General features: G+C 42.3%; 1 protein-coding gene across 6 annotated transcripts in view; it reads left to right on the top strand.

Annotated features, from left to right (window-relative positions):
• The window catches only part of tmem117 (transmembrane protein 117), a 370,721-nt gene that overhangs the window by 109,890 nt on the left and 235,066 nt on the right, over positions 1-25,765 (top strand). The window contains exon 1 of one of the 6 annotated variants that reach the window (XM_062982507.1): positions 9,709-9,729. The exons of the other annotated variants lie outside the window; for them this stretch is intronic. The gene's annotated coding sequence lies outside the window, so the exon portion shown is untranslated. Of the gene's footprint in view, positions 1-9,708; positions 9,730-25,765 lie in introns of those variants that run through there. 6 annotated transcript variants of the gene reach the window in all.

The following is a 25,765-nucleotide window of genomic DNA, read 5'->3' on the forward strand; positions in this document are numbered from 1 at the left end:
TGCTCAAGTTTATGGACTAAAGGACCTTGTCATCTCCCCTCACTTTGCCTGGCAAAGTGAGTGTTTCGGTTATTGGATTACAACTTTGGATCATAATATTTCATATTGGACATTGCTTTTTTGGACTAATTTTGACCTTTCCTGAAAGGTCTGCTTCTGAACTAACTTTTACATTTATTTTTATTAATCTTATATATTTCCTTAATAAAGATATTAGATTGAATCTGGCCTCTGCGTATGGTTATTGGTGCTCTGTAGCCTGGGTCCTGACAGCAGTCTTTTTTATTTTGCCAGCACAGTGGTATAGCACCAGCAGTCAACAGCATGTAAACCAACATCTTATAAAAGGCTATGAATCTCTTTAAGAACTTGCTAGGTGTTCATTAAAATTATGTATGACAAACAGCTAAAATAAATTGATTCCTAGCACTTATGTCTGGCACGTAAACATATTTTGCCATGATGCATCCACAAGAAAGCCACTGTAAATTATCCATAATTATAGAAGTTATACTTTTTCATTGAAATTCATTATATCACTGCTTTCCTACTATCAGCATAATAGTGATATTGAGACCATCAATGGGAGTGATATGTAAATAGCTTGTTTATCTTCTAGTGGAATTTTTTTGTAGCTGCATGGAACTCTGAACCATGCAAGGTTTTCAAGAATTTTTTTCTTTACTATTGACAGACTTTATGCTGATGTAACTTTGTTCTGGCATTTGCTTTACCCTCATGTATAAAATATGCAACTTTATAAACAAGGTCACAGTTTTCTGACATTATCAGGAATGAGAAATGCTTTCATGCCTACCTAGCATCTGTATGAATAAGAAGCTTCTGGAATGTGCCTATGCTCATAAATAATTTCTGTTTTAAAAAGTCGTGCAACTTCTCACTTGATGTTTCATGTTGATTGCATAAACATCCAAATTTCTTCTTCTGGCTATATGAAAGTAGGGTATCTTAGACTGAATTCTTCATTGCCTTGCTAGAATATGTATGTATGTGTGTATGTTTCTGTGCAGTTTTGTTCAGAAGGTTCTAGAATAGAGTTTTGCCAAAAGATCCATCCTCTTGTTCCATTTCACATGGCTTCTGCTATTCCCATCTAGTTCCCTTTTTACTGCCACAGCAATAGCACTGGGATGAGTCTTCTTGTCATCAAAAGCCAGAATTGTTTCATTTTTCCTACTTCTGTTTCTTCCTGACTATATCTTATTTTGTATTTCTTGTTCAGTTGTACTTTTTGGTATGTATGATTTTGCCACCTATCCTCTCAGAAACATGCTTTTAGAGGTGCATTAGATACAGTGGTTCCCAACCTTTTTTTTGACCAGGGCCCACTTTGACCAGGGACCACTTTCCAACATTAGTGCCAATAGGGTTACGAATCAGTTTTTGGTCAACTTTAGATTCGGTTTGATTATTTGGGGTGCTGGTTCAGAAAATTGCATTGGATAGACCACATCAGCTCTACTTTCATGCAGAACATCTGCCATCCAGTAGTTGCCATCTGCTTGCCCACAGAAAACCATATTTAATAATCTAGAGCTGATGTGGTTTATCCAATGCAATGGTCAGCTTTATAGAAAGGAGCGGAAATAAAATTAATAAAATAAATAAAGAAGAAGGAGGTTCATGGATTTTTGTTCTTACGGCCCACTGCTGGGCCATGGCCCACAGGTTGAGAACCACTGATTTGATACATAGGAGAGTTGCATACATAGTCATTGTAGGTCATGCCTTGGGCAGACTTACCTGGTTGAAACTTGTCACCTCTTTTAAAGGAGACATGACAGAACAAGTCCTTGAGCTGCATAGCTCTTTTGTGGGTTGAAATTTTGCAGTTAAGAGATTCAGAGAGATTTGTTCTTTCAGGTATTTACAGTTTTTGCACTTCTGCAAGTTTTCTACATCCCTGGCCCCAGTGAATGTGGAGATCTCCCTGTAGAGGTAATGGGTAGGTTCTAAACTTGCTTCAGCTACATTGGCATCACATTTGTCCTATTTTTTTCTCCTCTCTCATTGGGTACCATGTGGTAATTGAACTGGAATTTAGCATGTGCAATATAGCTGAAAAATTTCCCTGGACACAAATTTTTAGATATAGAACATTCTGAAAGTAGCAGTGTAGAATCTATATATATCACTGCGCATGGTATCTACAGTGAAATGGACTTCTGGGGTGGGGGAGGGAAGAACATACCTTATTTTCAAGGTGATTGGCAATCTTACAAGTCTCCTGGAGTCACTAGCCAACGTCAGCACAATATGCCTGCTCCCCGCAGATATCATTTTAAACCAAAAAGACTGCTTTTAAGTGTGCCTTTGGTCATCACTGTCACATGCCAATATTTAGTTGTGGGTTTGCATATCTGCTAGATTGGGGTGGTGGCCTTCTGACCTTCAGAAGTTTCATATTCTTGGATTGCTAATTTTTTCCTCTAAAGCAGTGGTTCCCAATCTTTGGGCCTCCAAGTGTTTTGGACTTCAGCTCCCACAGTTCCTAATAGCTGGTAAACTGGCTGGGATTTCTGGGAGTTGAAGTCCAAAACATCTGGAGAACCAAAGGTTGGGAACAACTGTTCTAAAGAGAGTCTGTTCAAACTTTAATTGAATTGGGGGACTGTATAGCTCTATTCTTCTCAAAATATGAGAGACTCCTTGATGCCTCCTTGATCTGTTCCCTGGAACCTTTAGAGAAAGGATGAGAGAACCACCTTTTCTCTGATTTTGGCACACTCTAACATACATCATGCCTGGCCATTGGCCATGCTGACTGAGGTTAATGGAGGTTATAATTATAATTATTTATATTTCGCTTTTTCTCTCCGTATGGAGACTCAAAGCGACTCACAACTAAAAGCATTTCAGTACAACTTACAATATACAAATATGAAAACAGTATTAAACATTAATATTAAAACAATCCAGGTTTTTATTGTGTCAGAAGAGAATTGAGAATATACTGCAAGTTGCTTCTGGTGTGAGAGAATCGGTCAGAGACATTGCCCAGGGGACACCCGGATGTGTTACCATCCTGCAGGAGGCTTCTCTCATGTCCCTGCATGGAAGCTGTGGCTGATAGACAGATCACCCCACCTCGCGGATTCAAACCACCAACTGTTGCACCCCAGAGAGGATCCACCTTGCTCTCAACACACACCACTGAGACAGACTTGATATAAACAGTTTATTGATAAAACCGTAGCAAAACGTAAGGCAGAAAGCAATAAGGAAATGCAGTAATCCAAATGTATATGCAGTAATCCAAATAGAGTTCAATGTCCCAAAAACAGCAAGTAAATCCTTAAAAGACAAGGTTTAAAACATCAAAGAAAAATCCAAAGTACATGATATAAACAGGAGAAGGAAAGCAAGAATACTTTTCCAAGAAACCATAGGCAACACTTGAACCAAGACTTGAGGCTTGAAAGCAGGAACCACAGGCAACACTTGAATCAAGACAGGAACAAAGCAGGAGATCTTGCTCTGAAAGCAAAGTTGCTTGATCTGAAATGTGTCCCCACATTTCTCCTTATTTACCCATTCTTTCAAGACATGAAGGCATTCCTTTGACCTTGGGTTCCCAGCCTTTTGGCAGCAATCCACAGCGAATGTCTAGGGAGTTTCGTTCTCAGACTCAGCCTTGTTTCTCTGTCTAATTGGACTTCCTCATTATCCCTTTCAGAACCAGCTGTCTCTTGTTGACTTTCTCTGCCCTCCTCCCGTTCTGAGAGCTGGGAAAGGTCACTCTGATCTGAAGCCTCTGTTATCTCTACTAGCTCATCTTGGCTACCTGCCTGCAGCCTTCTCGTAATCTCTGGCTGCTCAGACTGTGCAATATTTTCAGTTTCAGACTGTGCAAACCCAAATCCCCCTTCATCATCAGACTGAGACAGAACACTGGCTTTCAGATCAGTACTTCAGCTGGCACAAGGTTTAATCCATTGTGCCACCGCGGCTCCAACAATCCAGGTTAAAACCATAAAAGCATATAAAATCACATCACAAAAGCACAGCAGCGCTTGATGGTCTCAAACTCCTTTGTCTTTAAAAGCCTGCCTGAAAAGAAAGATTTTAGCCTGCTGCCAAATGGGCAGCACGGAGGTGGCCATTCTGGCTTCCCTGGGCAGGGAATTCCAGAATTGAGGGGCAGCCACTGAGAAGGCCTCTCTCTCATTCCCTCCAACCATGCTTGAGATGGAGGGCCTCTCCTGAAGATCTCAGGCCTGAGCAGGTTCGTACAAGGTGATGCGGTTGTCCAAATATCCTGGACCTGAACCGTCTAGGGCTTTAAAGGTCATAACCAGCACTTTGAATTGTGCCCGGTAACAGACAGGCAGTCAGTGGAGCTGCTTCAACAGCTGAAGTTTCCAAGCACTCTTCAGAGGCAGCCCCATGTAGAGTGCATTACAGTAATCCATATGGGATGTAATTAAGACATGTGCCACCATGACTAGATCTAGCTTCTCAGTGAATGGTGTATAAGTTTTAATGGTACAAAGGCCCTCCCAGTCACCTCTGATTCCTGGGCCTCCAGGTTCAATGCCGAGTCCAGGAGGACCCCCACCATAGCTCTAGTCAGTTGGAGTCCAACAGCATTTGAAAGGTTACTCCTTGTTTTTAAACAACTAAGAGACTGAGCTAGAGTTTATCACACCTGGTTCTGAACAGCAACCATGATCTGAATAAAAAAATGAAGAAGCTCATTTGATTTTCATGTCATTTGCTTAAGTGTGTGGCATCCTTCCCTTTAGACACATATCTATTTTGACATGAAAACAGAAATAAAAACTGAGATCTGGGCTTGATGCTACTTTAAAAACAAACAAAAACAAAAGAAGCACAAAGTTGGCTTTAGTTAATCAAAGTCCATTACGCTGTTTATATGTAGTTTCCTCCTCACAAAGAGGCATGATGAGAATTTAATTTGTAATCCTTGGATAATGCTGTAGGTGGTTGCTGTCAGTTAATTGAGAGCAATTAGCTTATTTCATAGCATGCAGCCGCAAAGAGGTGAGAGCAGGCATTTTAAGTGTTATCCCGCTAGGGTTTTCTGTTGATAAATTCAGGTTATGAATATTTCAGGACCATGCATCCACTTCCCAGGAGCTAGAGCTCATGCCAATAGCAGAAGTCACAATGGAAAAGTAATGGAAGAATCCTCAGTGCTGACAAGCCACTGAGGCGAACTTGTTGTCATTTTCTTTTGGCTTGCAGCACAAGAACATAATTGTTCTGAAAAAACACAGCATTTGATATTATTGGATTAACAAGGATATGGTGGCAGAACATACTTACAATGAAGAGCAAGCGTGCTGAAATGGTTAGCATGTTAAACTAAGACTCTGGAGATGAGGGTTTGAATCCCCACTTGGCTGTGAAACCCACTGGATGACCCTGAGCAAGTCACACATTCAGAAAATCTCATCATCGAGTTGCCCGACGATCAACATAAATTCAAACTAATTGAAGGCATAAACAACAACAAATGTGCTGCTGTGGAGAGAACTATTTTTGTTAGTTATCTAGGGGACCTGTTAATGCTCACCAAGCATTTCGGACTATATCTTCCAGAACATCCATTCACCAGCACCTGGGCTTCTGAGACTTGTAGTTGCTTAAAAAAATCCCTATGTTTAGACGCCAGCTCAATAATCCTGTTTTTTCTTTGCATTATTGGTAGCTCAGTTGGATGCATGGATATTTATGTCTTTTGGACCAAAAAACATTTCATGTTTTTTGCACTACCAAATATCAGTTGACCACACACATATTTGTGCAGATTTCACTTGGACCCATACAAATATACTTATCTTTATCTAACATGCTCCTTTACTACCTGAGATGGTTAGGGTTTTAGAGCATAGGGCCGTTGCCAGTGAAACAATGGCAGGATGACTTAAAATGGCAAATGGAGAATGGAGGCTATTGCTTTTACTAGAATAGAGCCATTGGTTCATCTGGATTTGTCTCTGTTGATTCACAATTCAGCAATTATTTCCATGGATCTACTGTAGCTGAACCAAATAAATAGAAGAATTCCAATCTGTTGCAGTACATCTGAATATCTCTCAGTCCTCCTTTTGATTAGGCGAAGTTTTAGCACATTTTCCCATTGCAGTTTTACTCAAGACTCTCCTATGGTAGATCAAGAAACATCCAAGTCTGTTAAATTAAACCTGTTATACGTCATAATTTAACAGACTTGGGTGTTTCTCAATCTACCATAGGAGAATCATGAGGAAAACTGCAATGGGAAAATTAGACCTGTTATATGTCATATTGAGCCCCTGATGGCACAGTGGGTTAAACCACTGAGCTGCTGAACTTGCTGACCAAAAGATCAGTGGTGTGAATCCAGTGAATGGGGTGAGCTCCCACTGTTAGCCCCAGCTTCTGCCAACCTAGCAGTTCCAAAGCGTGCAAATGTGAGTAGATCAATAGGTATTGCTCTGGCAGGAAGGTAATGGCGCTCCATGTAATCATGCTGGCCACATGACCCTGGAGGTATCTGTGGACAATGCTAGCTCTTCAGCTTAGAAATGGAGATGAGCACCAACCCCCAGAGTCGGACATGACTAGACTTAATGTCGGGGAAAACCTTTACCTTTCCCTATGCGTCATATGGTTAGTCCTGAAATGCAGAATTTGCCCCACTGTTGTCCTGGTTGGAATCAGTAACCAGGTCCATACCTGTTTATTTGCACTGAGTTGATTTAAAATGGCAAGTCACTCTTCTAATCAGAGCAATTTTGGAGACAGTGCTTTAGAACCCCTGTTTTCCCCAATGCCCTTGCTGTCTTGTAAAAACAAAATCAAACGTGTGACAAATCTCTTATTAATTATTTAGCCCTCATTGAAGAAAAACAAAATTTTGAGTTGGTTGGCGTATGTCACAACAAACCATGTTAGAATTTTTTTTGTCAGGGAGTGGGAATGTCAACTCGTGGTGGCAGTTCTTCCCACATTTCTTACAAATTAGCCTGCTGCACCCTGTTCTCATTCCTATTTCCCCAGACGTTTCTCGCCAACTGCACTTTTGATTCTCCCCTTTCTCTCATTTATTATATCTGTTTTGCAGCAAGAGGAAAAGACAGTTTATCTCTTAAGATAAGTCAGTACAGTTCTGTAAATCAACCTGAAGGAGGAGGGATCCCTGGTGAATTACAGCAGTTTGGGGGATGCTGTTCTTTTGGTGAGGAGTTGTCGGGTAACATTTGATAAGCGGAAATGAAAGTTTCATTTTGTTACTGTGCCTTGAAGTAAAGGAAAATGAAGAACATATTGCTTCAGAGACATGAGGCTCCCAGTAATTGCCCCTTTTGTCTGCAAAGGATTCCTCTAACTTGCATATTTTAATAACCAATCAATCTTTATTTACTGTCCCCCAAAGAAAATAATGAAAGGACATGATGTCCTTATGTAACATATGGTGACTGACATAATACAAGTGAAATTGAATCTCCAGTTAACATAGGAACAATCAGAAAGCAATTGTAGTTGATCTGATCGATAGCACTGTGTTTAAATGTTTAGCAATTCATTCTGTAATTAAAATATTGCAACTCTCAAAGCAATAAGGTCAACCAGGACTCAGAGGAATATCTCTGAAATATTCACAAAATGGGGATATTAACATTTCACTAGCATTCTGAGAAAAACTATTATTAAAAAGAACTGCCTCAATCTCATCATAGATACAACGTCCTTGCAGATGGCCAATTCCCTCACACCAGAGGTGACTTGCAGTTTCTCAAAACATCATAAAACATCATAGATACAAGACATCATAGATACAAAAACATCATAGATACAGGGGCAGCACTTGTGGTTTACAGCCAAGCCCTTCCCAAATATTGTTGAACTCTAAATCCCATCAATGTCAATCAGCATTGTAATTGAGTTGATAGGTGATGGAGACTGGAAAGACACATCTGGATGGGCATCTTGGAGATTTTTCGCACTACACAATTATAGCACTATGATCCCATTTCAACTGTCATAGTAACCTAGGACTTATAGCTCTCTGGCTCAGAATTCTAAGTACAACTTCCTAAACTTCCTATAGACTGCACCTTGATCACATCTGCCCTATAGGCTTTCAGAAGTGTGGTTTCCCTTTGTAACAAATTTTTCATTGTGTGTAATGTAACGTTGGAGTGCAGGTAATGTGTAGTCCCATAGTATTGGTCCCCATAGTCCATTCACATGGGCACATATTGAATTTTTCAGTTGGAAAGATGAAGTGCATTGACACATCTGGAATCTTCTCACTACAAAATTCTGTATCAGTTCTGCTATAGGGCCCTTCCAGACAAGCCCAAAACACAGGACCTGTCTCACTTTTACTGGAGGTGTTCAAGCAATGCGTCAGGTAAAAGTTGATTAATGCAGAGTAAACCTGGTTTTCCCAGTTTATTCCGCATTAATTGAACATCTCTAAGCTCTTTAGAGGTGAGGGCCCTGTGGGGACTGACTTCTGGGACTGCCTCTGCTGTCTCAGGGATCAGTTCCCACAGCCATTCTGCTTCTTTGGACTCCCTTCCACCTCCTAATGCATCATTTTCTCATGTCAGAGGACTGTACTGAAGGGCCCGTGCTGTCCGCAGTCCCCTCCGGCAAGTTGGGGGGGGGGGGGGTGAAATAGGGGCTGGAGGAGGGCTGGATGGCATCTATAACAAAAATGGCTGAGCAGGGAGCGGAGAGGCTAAGAGGCTCCTTCTTCAGGCAGGGGGGAATCTTTTATAATCCCACCTCTGCTACCAATATAAGGAAAGGAGCTGACACCAAATATAACGTATCCACTCTACTCACGCTCACACACAAGCACACATATGTGAGAGGCGAGGATAAACCGTTTGATTTTAGATTTTCTTTTAAAATGGTAGCTGCCACCAACCTAAAATGTCTTTAGGATTTTTGTTGTTAAATGTGTCTGAGGCAAATTTCTCCCATTCCCTGCCCACACTGTTTCTACCCCTGACTCCCAAACTGATGTTCAATATGAAGCTTTTCTGTGGTATTTTATTGTTGTATTGCTGGAACTTTTATAAAGTCTTATTGATGGAAATATACAATGTGGAGGCTCTTGGAAGTTGAAAACAGAATAAATATTTATTTTCTTAAAAATAAGCAAATGATTACTTCAGAGAGGTTCATAAGCGTAATTGGTTACAGATGTTCTTTAGCTTAACTTAGTTGTATATTTCAGGTTACTTCATTTAGTTTCAAACAGTTCCAACCAACCAATCTATCTATTGGTCACAAAAACCCTCGCTCTATTTACTGAGAATAGACACGAGTTCCCCTGGGTTGTTAATTAACTCTAACCTTCTATTAACCAGCCCAGTAGTGAGATTCAATCCCTTGAGTTATCTTCCCCTCAAGAGATCCAAACTGCCTGACCTAGCCTGTCAGTTTCCACAGCTTTCAGTTCTCTCACACACACTCCCAACTCCAAAACCGAACTGCTCTCTTCAAACCCTAAAACAGAACTCCCTTCTTCAAACCTCAAAACAGAACTCTCCAGAGCTCTTTTTTTTCCTCTGCACTCTAGGACTTGGCTCCTCCCATCTGCTCTGGCTGGCCAATCCTAGGAGTCTCTCTCTAAGCTCCTCCCCCTTTCTAACCACACTCAAGATGGCTGCCTGGCATTCCTCAACAAAATGGAGGCTTGCCTCATTCACTGTTATCAAGGCTTCATTCCAGGCCTAATAGGTAAAGTTCACTACAGCATCCCAGGTCAATCTTTAGTTTATCTGGGATACCATCTAGCCACCCCTCCCAGGAAATCCCGGGGTTTGGGTTGGGGATGGGGACTAGAACCCAAGAGGAAGTGGGTTGTTTTATAACTTGGGTTTTAGATAAGTGAAGAAGGGCCCTTTGCCTGCTTTATTTGAATTCTTATTTAAAGTCTCATTTAATCTTAAACATTCCTATTGTGATGTGGAACATTATACAGGTTTAGTGACTGCTTTATCATAGAAAATGTAATTTAAATATAGTAGTGGCTTTGCTAATTTTGATGTGGATTATTTTAAAATGTTTTTTAATATAAAGTACGCATTGGAGACCCTAGTTTCTGGATGTCTGATTTACACCACATTAAGACTTTTATCTGGTTCTTAACTAAGAGAACTGGAATCTAGTTATTTTGCAGACTGGGGAACACTATTATCCAAAATTATCAAAAACTACAAGTCCCAGAGCTCTAGTAAAGGTATATTTGAAGGCAGTAGCTAGCTGTTTTTAAATACGCTTAGGCTGCACTCTTAGAAATGATGATAAGACAACAGTTGCATACATTGCTTGACCATATTTAATTCAAATACACTTGACGTAAAACATATTTTTTAAAAAAGAAATGTTTGTTTCCTTGGCACATTTTTCTATAGTGCAGTTTCATGGAATGTGCCCACTCCCTTACATTAATTTTTTTCTTTATGTTTTTTAAACATTTTGCATGGCTCTGAAATTGCAAAATGTCAAAATGCTAGAGGTTCTGGGATAGACAAAGCAACAACTGTATCCTACAAACGCTGTCAAATTGAACACTTTAATAAATGGATAAACTTGAAAAAAAGAAATGATGATAAGTCCCATTAAATCATTTGGGCTTGATTCTGAGTCAAGAGTGTTAAAAGCACGGTTCTTGAGTTTCTGACACATTGTACTGCCTATAGGATTTTGTCGTTGTTTTCTGTGACTTCTTATTTCCTGTAGTCTACTTTGGAATGACTGAGATCTTGTTCCTTCCTTCCCTGAGTGTTTACCATAATCCCTTCCTGCATATTTCGAACTGACCTGACTCTTCTGTGGACCCAACCTCTCATACCATTTCTGGCTACTAAGCATAGGGTGGTGATCCAAAACAATTAATCCCTTGAGGATAGACAGAAAAGTTACATATCTACAAAGAAAGAGTCATTCAAAAGGTTTTTTTCCCCATTGCTCCAAATTAGAAAATTGTAAAACTTGTGTTGATTCACTCTCTTTATATTCAATACTGTTAAATCTATTAGTAAAGGAGGCGATAAAGCCATTACAGTTAGTAGCAGGAGAAGGAAGGGACACAAACCAGTTCTTTGAATCTAATGTATTCCTAGTCTGGTTTATAGAGTGGCTTAGCATGAGTGCCATGGCATTCCATGAAGTGTAGCACCTGGAAACTCTCCGCTATTGTGCGTTCAGTTAGTGCAGTCAACAGACTGCTAGGTGTGAACATGGGGATTTCAGGCTCAAATTGGTGCTAAGCAGTGAAGCTCATGGGGGTAGCTTTGGCTGGAATGATTCTTACACTGCCTGGAAGTTCTTGCAGGCTTTCAGTGAGGATAAATGAGCTTAAAGGACAATACACCGTATACAGCAAAGTGCAGTAGAAATTATAGCAATGTTTGCCAGATGGACCATCACTTGATACTTTATCACCCTGAGCTCAGAAAAAGACAGGCGGATTATAAATACAGTTAGTTTCTCCAGGCACTCCAACCTCGATTTATCTCTTCTAAGAACTTTTATGATTCCAATAGATAACAAGCAGGAAAACATTACAATATCTTTCATTTTTCAAAAGCAAAACAAGATTCTGTCAGTTTATGTCTGTCAGATAAAAGGATGCATTCGGGGCCAACAGGGTAACGGGTGAACTATAGATTGAGGTTCTCATTGCAGAATCATACACTAAAAGCTTCTCCCAACTGTGCCTGTCTCCTTGAATGAAAACAGTCTTGTAAATTCTGTCTCCCAACCTGCCCTTCAAAACAGCTGGAGATGGACAGAAATGACCTTGATGGGAAAGTGACCTGTATAGGAGAGCTGCATATTCTCAGGGCTTCTGAGGAACTCAAGGACAACCTTTCCACATCCTTTGTTTAGCTCTCCAAGTTCTTATAACCTGGTTGAACATGGAAATAATTCAAAGTGGCATTATGTCAAGGCCGGTGTTTTGAAGTGGCATTACATGAAGTTTCAGGTTATTGGCTTAGGCATTCAAGATCACAACATCACAGAAGAATCCATGGCCTTGATTATAATTTTCAGCAACATCATATTAACTATGCATGTTGGATTTGAATGAAACCCAAATGCTGACCTGAATTAGTCTGCTTCAAATTGGTTCTCCCCAATATGGTGGGCTCAGTTCCGGAACCCAAACAGAAGCTTTGCAAAGAATTGAGATTTTGAGAAGACAGGGAAAAACATCCACAATTTTTTATATTTGATTTGTGTGAAAACACTCAGGAAAGGGGAGTATGGCTGAAAGAAGGAGATAGTGTAGTTGAGTGATGGATAGGCTCACCTTCTACTGCTTCTTTACTTTTATGGATAAGGTAGAATTCCGACAAAACATACAATTTCTGGTTCTCTGTAAAGCATCGACTGAAAATCTGAGTAATGGCACTGCTGCTATAAACCTTTTTGCATTTTTCTATTTGCCCGTGACACAGCGCTCTCTCTCTCTCTCTCTCTCTCTCTCTCTCTCTCTCTCTCTCTCTCTCTCTCTCTCTCTATATATATATATATATATATATATATATATTCTATGTGCAAATTGCATTGTTAAACCATGATAGCTGCTGTCTTATATTGAAATTTAGTAACATTTGATGTTATGATTGAGCCTCGTGGCTCTGTTACTGACAGGCGTGGGCGTAAGACTCCTCGAGAGTCAGATACTCTCGAGGAGCGAGAGAGAAAAAGACTGCGAGACATATTTGCAGCACCATCTGATGAAGAGTCTTTCGAGGGGTTTACGGAGAGAATGGAGGAGGGGCAGGTTAGCTCGGAGGAGGATGAGATGGATTGGACTCGGGTAAGGGAGGAATTGGGTGCCACTGGCCATGATGGGGCAGAAGATGAATGGGGACCTTCAGGATCAGATCCATGGCTTAGCTGGAGGGATGGGACGGGATCCACAGCTGGAGATGCTGTTGGGCGTAGTCAGAGGTGTTCCAGCTCTGACGAGGAAAGTGATGAGGAAACGCCCGGGTTAAGGAGGACAGCTGACAGTGATGAAGATTTGTAACTGGCATAAAATGGGGCTTGGGAGCAATTGCAAATTGCGTTGGGCAAGGTAATCTGGGCAAACGCTTGGGATCCGTGTGTGTGTGGGACGCTTCCCTGAAGACTTGTGTGCTTTCCTGTGCTGAGACGTAAGTTGATTGGAATCCAGGGTCAGACGGCGGGAGGGATTGTGTGGGCATTTGTTTGTGCAAACCTGTGCTTACTCTTATTAGCTTGACCTTCCGTCGTCTTCCTGACGGACGCCATCTCCTGCTTTGAATACCCGGACTGAACTGACCACGGCTTGGCTTCATCCCCTTCTTGGACTTGGGAAAACTACAAACGTCTGCTTCTGGCTTTGAACTACGGAACGGAACTGGTCTACTCTACTGTTGCATTCCCTGGCTGATTTGTTTGTGCTGGAAGATCCTGTCTGCTGTGTGTGTGTGGGAGCGACGCAAGTTACTGTAAACACTGTGTTGGCAGCAGAGAGGAATCTGCTGCCAATTAGTTGCATTCTTTGTATCTTTTGTTCTTGGCTCTCGTTTTGTTTATATTCAGGCTGAAGCAAGCAGTTTGTTTTTTACCCGGATTAAACTCCGGTTTAATCCGGTTTATCTTTTGAACATTTATTTTGCCCCTTTTTGCTCCTAAAGGCAAATACTGCCTGGCCCTTGTGTTTTACGGGCTTGTTTTGAGTTCTGTAACCTAATAAACTCTGTTACTTTGAATCTCGTGGCGTTCTGTCCTTGACAGATTGCCCAACGCCATAAAAAAAGTTTATTGCAGCAATAAACCCGTCAGGAAGACGATGGATGAATTAAGGGCCAAGTTTGACCAACTGCAAACGGCTTTTACCGTAAGCCAAACAGCTTTTGCTGTGAAAGGACATGTTTTGACTCCTGAACGCTTTGACGGAACCAGGTGCAAGTTGCCAACCTTTTTGGCACAAGTGGAGCTTTATTTTTCTCAGCTCAGCGTTCATGCTTTTCCTACAGACACTAGTAAGGTGGCCTTTATTTTGAGTTTGTTGACCGGTTCCGCAGGACAATGGGCCACTAATTTAATTTTGGGCAATGACCCAGTCAAGGACAATTTGAATGATTTCAAAAAGTTGTTAATTGATACTTTTGGGGATCCTCTCCGCACAGAGAATGCTGGGTGGGCTTTGTATCGGTTAAAACAGGGAAAGGGGACTGTTTTGGATTACTTAAATAAGTTTAACATGTATCGCCACCAGCTGGATTGGGGGGAAAATGCATTCATGCTTTTATTTACTGCTGGGTTAAGTGATATGCTCCAGGATGAATTAGCACGCTTGGAGCCGGCTGAAAGTTGGGACGCCTTAGTTGCCAAGGTGCTGCGCTTAGACGCAAGGTTCGAGGCTCGTAAACACTCAAAAGCAATGTGTGCGCCATCTATGCATGTAACCAGGGCACCTGTGGTGATGGGGGAAGAGCCTATGGAGCTTGGGGTCTTTAAAAAGCTGTCTACCGAGGAAAAGAGCCGTAGGAGGCAGCTGGGCTTGTGTTTGTACTGTGGGAGTGCTGGGCATTTTGCCAAAAACTGTAATGTGAAACCTTCCCAGCTTTCGGGAAAAGGCCAGCCCTAGTGCGACGTGAGTCCAACGCACTAGGGCTCCTCAAGCAGTCAACTGAGGGGAGGAAGCATGTTTTCGTACCCATTACATTATCTGTTGGGGGAAGGGAACTTGTTTCTACTTTGGCACTGCTGGACTCAGGGGCTACGGTCTCTTATGTAGATATTGAGTTTGCTAAGAAGCATGGCATTCCTAGAGTGCGCAAGGCATGCGACGTGTGGGTGGAAGGAGCAGATGGGAGACTGCTGGAGACTGGGGTGGTTAACCATGAAACCTCAGCAGTAACGTGGGAGGTGCAGGGAGTAACGGGAACGTTTGTGTGGGATATTACAAGCTTGCCTAGATATGATGTGATCCTGGGGATGGATTGGCTAGCTGTAGTAAACCCACAAGTAGATTGGGCTACACGTAAGGTGATCTTAAAGAGGCAGGATTGTTGCACTCTAAATGTTACTCACTCTGATATGGAAGGAGTGCCTGCTGAGTATGGGGAGTTCTCTGATGTATTTTGTAAAAGGGATGCGGACAAATTACCACCGCACAGGCCTTATGATTGCGCCATCAAGTTGGCAGAAGGTGCGAAATTGCCAGCAGGGAGGCTATATGCCTTGACTGTACCGGAAAGGCAAGCTTTGCGGGAGTTTCTAGATGAAAATTTAGCCAAGTGGTTTATTCGCCCATCTAGTTCTCCAACTGCGGCACCAGTATTCTTTGTAGCCAAAAAGACTGGGGAACTTAGGCTGGTCTGCGATTATCGGATCCTAAACAAATACACCATTCGGGATAGGTACCCACTACCCTTAATCTCGGAACTGTTATCAAGGGTGCAAGGGGCTAAGGTCTTTACCAAGCTTGACCTGCGGGGGGCCTATAACTTAATCCGTATACGGGAAGGGGATGAGTGGAAGACGGCATTTAATACGTGCTTCGGATGCCACGAGTTCCGAGTCATGCCTTTTGGGCTTTGTAATGCTCCCGCGGTCTTCCAGAGGTTCATGAACGATGTGTTTAGGGACCTAATTGACCAATTTTTAGTGATTTATTTGGATGATATCTTGATTTTTTCTAAGGACGAGAAAGAACATCGTCAACATGTCAAGCAGGTTCTGCACCATCTGCGGGCTAATGGGCTCTTCGCCAAGGCTTCCAAGTGCGTCTTTCATGTGCCTGAAGTGGAGTTCCTAGGTCATGTAGTGTCAGGTAGGGAACTTAAGATGGACCCACATAAGGTTGACGCCGTCAACTCATGGCAAGAGCTAAAGACTAAGAAGGATGTACAAAGGTTCTTAGGTTTCGCTAATTACTACCGGGAATTTATTCCGAACTTTGCAAAGCTCACGGTACCTTTGACGCAGCTTCTGCGCAAGAAACAGCCATTTGTGTGGGGGCGGGAAGCTCACGAGGCGTTTCTACGACTTAAGTCTAGTTTTCAATCGGACAACATACTAACCCATCCTGATGTTGACAAAGCGTTCGTGGTAGAAGCGGACGCTTCTAGCTACGCGTTGGGGGCTGTATTGTCTCAGAAGGATTCCTCAGGGACCTTGCGTCCCTGTGGATTTTACTCGCGGCAACTAACACCCTTCGAGCAGAACTATACCATATGGGAGAAGGAGTTGTTGGCGATTAAGGTGGCGTTTGAGGTGTGGCGGCACTGGCTTGAAGGGGCACGGCACCAGATCGTGGTCAGGTCTGATCACAAGAACTTAGAGCACTTGCAAACAGCAAAGAAGTTAAACCAGCGTCAAATCCGCTGGGCTTTGTTTTTCTCCAGGTTTAACTTCAAGGTGCAGTTCGTGGAGGGGAAGGCAAATTTGCGGGCCGATGCTTTATCCCGCAAGCCGGAATTTAAGACCAATGAGCAGGTAGTATGTCAGACCATCTTGCCTACTGCCTCTCTGTGTGTTGTAGATAATGAGCTTGGGTTACATGACCAGATCCTTGAGGCTCAGAAGGATGATGTGTGGACTCAGGAGCAACTGATGCTGCTCTCTGCAGGTAACCGTACCATACTGCCGCATCTCCAGGATCAAGACGGGGTATTGGTGCGTAGGGGGCAGGTTTACGTACCAGTGGGGGCCCTCAGGTTGGAGGTGATTAGAGCCCACCATGACGAACCCATGGCTGGGCACTTTGGCAGGTTCAAGACCGTACAGCTTATCACCAGGAGCTACTGGTGGCCAAAGATGCGGCAAGACATTCTGCGCTTTTGTGACAGCTGCGCCGTTTGTCAGCAGAGTAAGACGCCTGTTGGGCGCCCTAGAGGGTTGTTATCGTCTTTACCTGTTCCGGAGAGGCCATGGCAAATCATTTCCATGGATTTTATTTCAGATTTGCCTAAGTCTGGGGGTTATACTTGTATTTGGGTGGTGGTGGATTTATTTAGTAAACTGGCTCATTTTATTCCTTGTTCAACCATTCCGGCGGCCCCTACGTTGGCCTTACTATTTACAAAGCACATCTATCGTTTGCACGGAGCACCCGAGGTGATTATTTCAGATAGGGCTCCGCAATTTGTGTCACGCTTTTGGAAACACTTCCATGAGTGTTTGGGGACTAAGTTAAACGTGTCTTCAGCCTTCCATCCGCAAACGGATGGACAGTCGGAACGGGTTAATGGGCTCTTAGAGCAGTATTTGCGTTGTTTTTGTTTAGATCAACCCACGGCTTGGGTAAAGTGGTTACCGGTGGCGGAATTTGCTTACAACAATGCGGTGCACACGTCTAGTCAGCATACGCCATTTGAGCTTACTTATGGTTTTCACCCACGGGGAGGTGTGGCGCCGTCGACCAATGTGGTCTCTTCGGACCCTGTGTACCGCTCTACGGAAATGGCTGCATTGCACGATGTTGCCCGTCGCTTACTGTTGGAAGCTAAGGCAACGCAGAAGACTCAGGCTGACCGCCACAGGCAGGCAGGGGAGGAGTTGGAAGAAGGGGATTTGGTGTGGTTATCTTCCAAATATATTAAGCAGGCTGGGGGAAAGTTTGCGCCTCGGTTTTTGGGTCCCTTTCCTATCGTTAAAAAGATTTCTTCCGTTGCGTTTCGTTTGCGTTTACCGTCTAGTTTAAAGGTCCATCCAGTCTTTCATCGTTCGTTGTTGAAACTTGATACCTCTAGTCGTCGTGGTGCTATAGCAGAGGGTATCACTGCCACTTCTCCACCATCGGGGGAGGAGGCCTTTGTGAGAGGGGATAGTGTTATGATTGAGCCTCGTGGCTCTGTTACTGACAGGCGTGGGCGTAAGACTCCTCGAGAGTCAGATACTCTCGAGGAGCGAGAGAGAAAAAGACTGCGAGACATATTTGCAGCACCATCTGATGAAGAGTCTTTCGAGGGGTTTACGGAGAGAATGGAGGAGGGGGCAGGTTAGCTCGGAGGAGGATGAGATGGATTGGACTCGGGTAAGGGAGGAATTGGGTGCCACTGGCCATGATGGGGCAGAAGATGAATGGGGACCTTCAGGATCAGATCCATGGCTTAGCTGGAGGGATGGGACGGGATCCACAGCTGGAGATGCTGTTGGGCGTAGTCAGAGGTGTTCCAGCTCTGACGAGGAAAGTGATGAGGAAACGCCCGGGTTAAGGAGGACAGCTGACAGTGATGAAGATTTGTAACTGGCATAAAATGGGGCTTGGGAGCAATTGCAAATTGCGTTGGGCAAGGTAATCTGGGCAAACGCTTGGGATCCGTGTGTGTGTGGGACGCTTCCCTGAAGACTTGTGTGCTTTCCTGTGCTGAGACGTAAGTTGATTGGAATCCAGGGTCAGACGGCGGGAGGGATTGTGTGGGCATTTGTTTGTGCAAACCTGTGCTTACTCTTATTAGCTTGACCTTCCGTCGTCTTCCTGACGGACGCCATCTCCTGCTTTGAATACCCGGACTGAACTGACCACGGCTTGGCTTCATCCCCTTCTTGGACTTGGGAAAACTACAAACGTCTGCTTCTGGCTTTGAACTACGGAACGGAACTGGTCTACTCTACTGTTGCATTCCCTGGCTGATTTGTTCGTGCTGGAAGATCCTGTCTGCTGTGTGTGTGTGGGAGCGACGCAAGTTACTGTAAACACTGTGTTGGCAGCAGAGAGGAATCTGCTGCCAATTAGTTGCATTCTTTGTATCTTTTGTTCTTGGCTCTCGTTTTGTTTATATTCAGGCTGAAGCAAGCAGTTTGTTTTTTACCCGGATTAAACTCCGGTTTAATCCGGTTTATCTTTTGAACATTTATTTTGCCCCTTTTTGCTCCTAAAGGCAAATACTGCCTGGCCCTTGTGTTTTACGGGCTTGTTTTGAGTTCTGTAACCTAATAAACTCTGTTACTTTGAATCTCGTGGCGTTCTGTCCTTGACATTTGATGAGTTGTTTGAATATTTTTGATCAATCACCTAGTATTTCTGTATTTTCTGTGTATATGTGCTTTGACTGACAAAAAGGAAAGGCCCTGGTTTTATATAAGATGTTTTGTGCAAATGGCTAACACCACAGTTTGGAAAAAAGTGCCTGTTTACTCATTCTCATCTTGAAGTTGAGAAATTTCATTAGGGTTAATGAACTCTTAACAGCCTGTCTTAAAAGTAAGTGTGGTAATTTGTCTAATTCAGGATAAGTAATTTTAGCAAAACGTATTCGCATTTTGGTTATTAATTTACTTGCAATTAATTTCATTTCTTATCTCCTTGGAAGACTAGTGTTGCTGTATAGAGAAAACATGACATTTAGTTGGAATGGCAAAATGAGATGCGATGAAGATGGAACTATGAAAATGCTTTTTCCCATGCTACTAATTCTTCGCTATGGAAAAAGTCTTGTATTGGTTCTTAAAGGTCATAACTTCATAGTTCCTGCATCTCTCCTTCTGATATTATACAGCTTTTGTGTTGGGGGTATCTCCAAGATGTGTGCTATTTTCCTACTCTGAAAAGAAAGAAAGGGATGTGAGTCTCCTTCATGCAAGCTTATTACTCCAATATAAATTGCTTCACCTTGCCTTCTGAGAATGGTTGTTCAGTATCTTCATGTAATTTCTGACTAATGACAAATCTATCTTAGGGTTTTCTCGGCAAGATCTTTTGACAGTATTGTGTGTGTGTGCTTGGGGGGTGTCTTTGCCTTCCTTTTGCGACCGTGAATGTGTCTTGCCCAAGGGACCTCTTCATGTGGTCCATAGGAGCTGTTCCATTGCATCGGCAGTCACCGGCAAAAGGGAAGGCGCATAGGGTGCTTTGTGGCGCCGCTTGTGCCTTCCCTCCTTACCCCATCACATGATGGGGATGGGACAAGGGGTGTTGGTGCTCTGTCCCCATCAGATGGGAGAAAGGATAGCATGTGCGGCAACACGCGTTGCCCCTCTGCCCTTTCCTCGATCATAGGGGGGAAAGGGGAGGAAAGTGTGGGTAGCTCCATCGGAGCTATCTGAAAAACACTTTCCTCCCCGTGGTGGAGGAGGGAAGCACCTTCTGGTGCTTTCCCTCCACTTCAGAAGGATGTGGACAGGACCTGCTATGATAATAATAATATAATAATAATTTTATTTTTGTACCCCGCCACCATCTCCCCAGAGGGACTCGGGGCGGCTATGCATCGTCTGATGGCGCTTGGCAGGCCTTGTCCAATCCCCAGCCAGAAGTTCCAACATGGGATTATCTTTCCACATGTGAAGAGGTCCAAGGTCACCAGTAGCTGCATGGGGATTTGAACCCTGGTCTCCAGAGTCATGGTCCAACATGCAAACCACTATACCACACTGACTCTCTTTTGCAATACACGTTTCTTATTTAGAGCCACCTTTATAATGTCAGAACAATTATCTACTAGAAACCTAGATAAATGTGCCTTTTTCCTCCAGATGGAAAGACCATTGCTAACAACATTCTCTGCAGCTGTTCTTTAACATGGCAGCCTTGCTTTCTTGGAAGAAACAACAGTGGCCACAAGTGATTTCCAGTTCGGCCAAGAAATAAAAACATTATGATATCAAGTGAGAAAGTATAAGGCCATTCAGACCCACCATACAGAGATGAAATATATACACTCTTTGACAGTTCTTACCCAAGTGTTTTTTCTCTCTTACCAGAGGAAAGAAATGCAACAGCAGCTTGTACACAACAGGAGACATTACAGCATATTCCTAGGGAGGTAAAAAATAGAAATTGCTATCAATACTCTATAGGAGTTCAGGCTTTATACTTAATAACCTGTTGAGAGCAGTGTGAACTGTTCATTAAAACAGCTGTTTAACTGGGCCACATCTGTATTATGTGCCTCGTGCTTACCTTTGTTTCTAATTTGAGGAGCAAAGTATTTATGCAGATAAGAGTGCCTTAGCTGTGGAGAGTTTTTTCCCCTTTCCCACCTGTCTCATTACATTGTGGCCTTGCTTCCTATTGGGCGTATGACAAAAATGTATTTGTCTTTTCTCAGATTTGAGTGAATATGAACTACAATGATAGCTAGCAACAAAATACTATGGCATTTTTCCCTTGAGATGTCTTACTCTCGTTCATGGATGATTGGGATTCTCCTTCACTTAAGTCAGATAACATGTTCCTCCTTGCCAACAGTGGCTCTTTGTTCAGGTATTCCTGGTTGCCAAGCAGTGATAATGTGACAAGAGAAGAAAAGTGTTTTTACTGCTTGAACTATGCTTTAACTATGCTTTAGGATTGAATGACCCAGGTAGGGTTTATTTTCCTCCTTTTAAATGTATGCCTATATAAAGGAAATGGAGCACCTTCCCCTTTAATTTTCATATATTTGTTCCACCAATATCCCTTTCAATTTAAAATTTGCAACAGATCTGGAAAATGAAACGTAATACACATTTCCATGAAAGAGGACACAGTGGATTGCTGTAATCACATGACTATTGCATTATTCTCCCATGCAACTCTTAAAATTTTACAACATAGACATTCATCCTATGTGGAGCAAGAAATGTCAGGTGTCTTTGTTTCCTGGTTTCAGGAAACAAAGAGCCACTAAAATCATATTGGAAATACATGTTAGAAAATGGAGAGCACCAATACATTTCAAAAGAAAATCAGCTCATGCGCTATAGATGGTAGCAAAGCCATTGATCCAAATGATGCCTGAGGTTAACCCAGATTAATTCAAAGTAAACTGGGATTTCCCAATTCACATTCCTTAATCCTGGGGGTCAATCCCTACAGCTGTCCTGATTCTTCGGGTTTCTGGAGCATGAAGGAGAGCACCCATCTCTTCCCCCCAGCCCCAATTCTCCCCTTCTCAAATTTCCTAAGGGGTCTGTTGACAGTGCAGACCCCTCTTTACTACTAATACTTGAAAATGATGTGCCAGGAGGCGAGAATCCCCCCCCCCCCCACACACACCTCCTGATGTGTCATTTTCAAGCATCAGGAGTACTCTACAGAGAGGTTTGTACTGCCAGCAGGCCCCTCTGGTAAGTGTTGGGGGGAGGGGATAGGGGCTGAGGGGGTGGCGGCTAGATGCCATCCCGGGTTAACCAAAGGTTGAGGAAAAGCCCAGGATTGTGGTAGGGGGTAGGGACAGAAAACAGGGAGGAAGTAGGTTATTGTAACCCGCCTCCTCCTGGATTTCTGCCCTGTGTAGAAGGACCCTGAGAATGACTATTGAAGAAAGTACAGAAGAAAAGTGCAAAGCCATATTTACAATGGAATATTAAGAAGACAAAAATAACCACAGGTGATTTACATAATTTTAAAGTGGGTGATGAAGATAATAAAAATTTTCAAGATTTTCCATAACTTGGCTCAGTAATGAATAAGAATGGACCAGTCAAGAATTCAAAAGAAGACTCAAATTTGGAAGAACAGGTATGAAGAAACTAGAGAAGATCCTGAAATATCAAGATATATCATTGCACCCTGAAGTCAGGATAGTCCATGCCATCATATTTCTGATTTCTATGTGTGAGGTTGCTGAAGTTGAACATTGAAAAAACCTAATAGTGAGAGAATCAACTGATTTGAAATATAGTGCCCAAATATGGTTTTATTGATACCATAACTTGCCAGAAAGACTTAGAAGTCAAGATGACTAAAGTGAAAATTTTGTATTTAGGACATATCATGAGAAGAGATAACTAAACAAAAGACATAAGGAAGAGGGCAGCAGCAAAAAGGTAGACTGTAAAACCTTCTACATTGCCCTATATTCCAGGATCTGATCCCAGATTATCTGTTTAGCCCAGATTATATGACAGTGGAGACTCATATAATCCAGTTCAAATCGGGTAATCTGGGATTGGCTCCTGGGATATAGGTCAGTGTAGATCCATCCAGTGTAGATAGAGAGGCTCTACCAAGGAAGCCATGGCCCCGAATTTGCAAAACCTAAATAGGGCTGTTGATGATATGGTTCCTTGGAGGCCTCTCACTCATACGGTCACCATAAATCAGGTCATCTTGACAGGAATTACCAGCACAATTCTTCTCCTCTTTAGATGCCTCAGCAGATTTGGAAGAGATGTGAAAGTGGAAGAATCAGAAAGGAAATAGTTGATTATGACTTTGACTCTTGTGATTCAAACAAGACTGCAGTTCTCATCTGGCATATTTAGGCTGTTGGCAGGTTCTGCATCTGGCACCCACTTCTTTTCTGGCCTGGCTATCTAAGCAGTGCCAGATGCCTTGACCTAGCCATCATTTACCGTACATTTCTTCGGATGCTAACTAGCTGGCTAAACAGCTTGGCTTTTGGAAAAGGAGTAGGAGATAAAGGAAACTGTAAAGCAGAAATGACATGTTGAGGGATATCTGCAGAAGGCGAAAGAGACATGGGATTCAGTGCTTCCTCTACTTCTCAACCTCCTTTACTCAGCCAGATCATTGGTGACTAAAAACAGGCTTCATTCATCTCTTTATGGATATAGGAGGAGGAGGAGAGAAGGATTTATTATGTGCCCAGTACACATGCATATGCATTTCCTCATTTTTCTCATTTTCACATCAGTGTTTCCTTTTTTTGGCACTGAAGGGGATTTTAATTTGTGATACTTTACAAATCTTAACATTTTCCCAAGCATGCTAATACCTGCTTTCCCCATTGTGGACAAGTCCTGCCATTTCAGCTACATAAGCCCCTAACTATCACAAAACGCTGTGACTGAGTCATTTTACATGGATGTGCATCAAGTACGGATGGAATAGATCCCAAAGGGGATCTTGGAAAGGCTTAGCTCAATTTTTGATGGCTACATAGAAAAGCAATGGGTTACATATTGGTCTAGATTATAGGCTTTGGAGAATGCATGAATACCTTGATAGATCAGAAGAGACTTAACACATTTTTTGTAACTCTGCAACTAATTTAAATTCCATCTGCTAAACTGGTAGAAATCCATATATTTGTTAGATAGATAGATAGATAGATAGATAGATAGATAGATAGATATATTTTCTAATGGGGTTCTCTTCTCTATTAAGGATTATGTTACAGTCCAGTGTTTCTCAACCTGGGGGTTGGGACCCCTGGGGGAGTTGTGAGAGGGGTGTCAAAAGGGTCACCAAAGACCACCAGAAAACACATATTTCTGATGGTCTTAGGAACCACTTTGGCATGGAAGGGTGGATGTAGGTGAACTACAACTCCAAAACTCAAGGTCAATGCCCATCAAACCCTTCCAGTATTTTCTCTTGGTAGTGGGAGTTCTGTATGCCAGGTTTGGTTCAGTTCCATCCTTGGTGGAGTTCAGAATGCTCTTTTATTATAGGTGAACTATACATCCCAGTAACTACAACTTCCAAGTGACAAAACAATCCCTTGCACCCTACCAGTATTCAAATTTCAGCATATCAGGCATTTGTGCCAAATTTGGTCCAGTGAATGAAAATACATCCTGCATATCAGATATTTACATTACGATTCATAACATTAGCAAAATTACACTTATGAAGTACCATTAAAAATAATTTTATGGTTGGGGGGTCACCATAACATTAGGAACAATATGCTTGTGGCATTAGGAAAGTTAAAGAACCAGTGCACTAAATTTGTTTTTAAATTATTTTTATTTTGAAATATACACTGTTCATGGTTTAAATTGTATCTTAAGGTGTACTTACATAGTAGAATTAATATAGTTTCACACCACTTTAACTGCCATGGCTTAATGCTTGTGGAAACACGGGAGTTGTAGTTTAGTGAGGCACCAGAACTCTTTGTCTGAGAAGGCTAAAGACCATGTCAAACTACAACTCCCAGGATTCCACAACATTGAGCCATGGCAGTTAAAGTGGTGCCAAACTGCATTAATTCTACAGTGTAGATGCACCCAAAGTCATTGCAAACAGAAATCAGTTGCAAGGTTTATTAAATTGCATGGACTGGTAAATTATTAGAATAATTGCTTCCAAGCTCTTCCATGTCTTCTTATATATAATGTTGTAGCTTTATTCCTAACAAATGTTTCCTACAAGCAGAAGATTTGGTATAAAATTTCATGCTCATTAGTGGAAAACTCTGCTTGTTTTTAATTGGTTTAAACCAGTCCCTTAAGATTTCCTTGGAGTTACCTGTTTTTAATCAGTACATACAAAAGTGCATCCTGAATGAAGTTCAGCTTGACTCCAAAAAGAGCAGCTCCACAGAGATATGCCATTTACTCCTATTTTCCTACTAATTTGCCAGCTCTTTGAAATGGTGAAAAAAGAAAAGAGCATGTTGCTGAATTAAATCTTGGCTTTTCCCCATTATCCTCCATGCCCTCAGTTGTGCATGTGCTTAGACACACACACACACACACACACACACAACACCAGTTTCTTGGAATATTTATTTTACAAAAATGGGAGCAGCCTAACAAAATGCTCACAATGTCAAAGAACAATGCCTCCTTAATTTACATCATGTACTGCGAGTAGGCCAGCTTTTGAAGGCTGTTTGAAGATGCTGTAAAGACAACTTGCAACCTTCGTACCAGCACGCCTGACATTTTGTTTACTCTTGAATATCAAATACAGAGCTTGGAAACATTGATTTTGCAACTGCTGGTCCCAGAATTTCCTAGTTTGAAGCTTGTTGCCTAAATGGAATGTTGAAAGATATGGTTCAAAAAAGTAAGTTTTCCAAACTCGGCTTAAATGGTTGTGATAACTATGTGAGCTACCCTGCCAGACAAGACCAATACTCTATAGGAATAAATAATAGTT

This window comes from Anolis carolinensis, chromosome 5 (genome assembly GCF_035594765.1).
Source record: "Anolis carolinensis isolate JA03-04 chromosome 5, rAnoCar3.1.pri, whole genome shotgun sequence".
In the NCBI taxonomy this organism is placed as follows: Eukaryota; Metazoa; Chordata; class Lepidosauria; order Squamata; family Dactyloidae; genus Anolis; species Anolis carolinensis.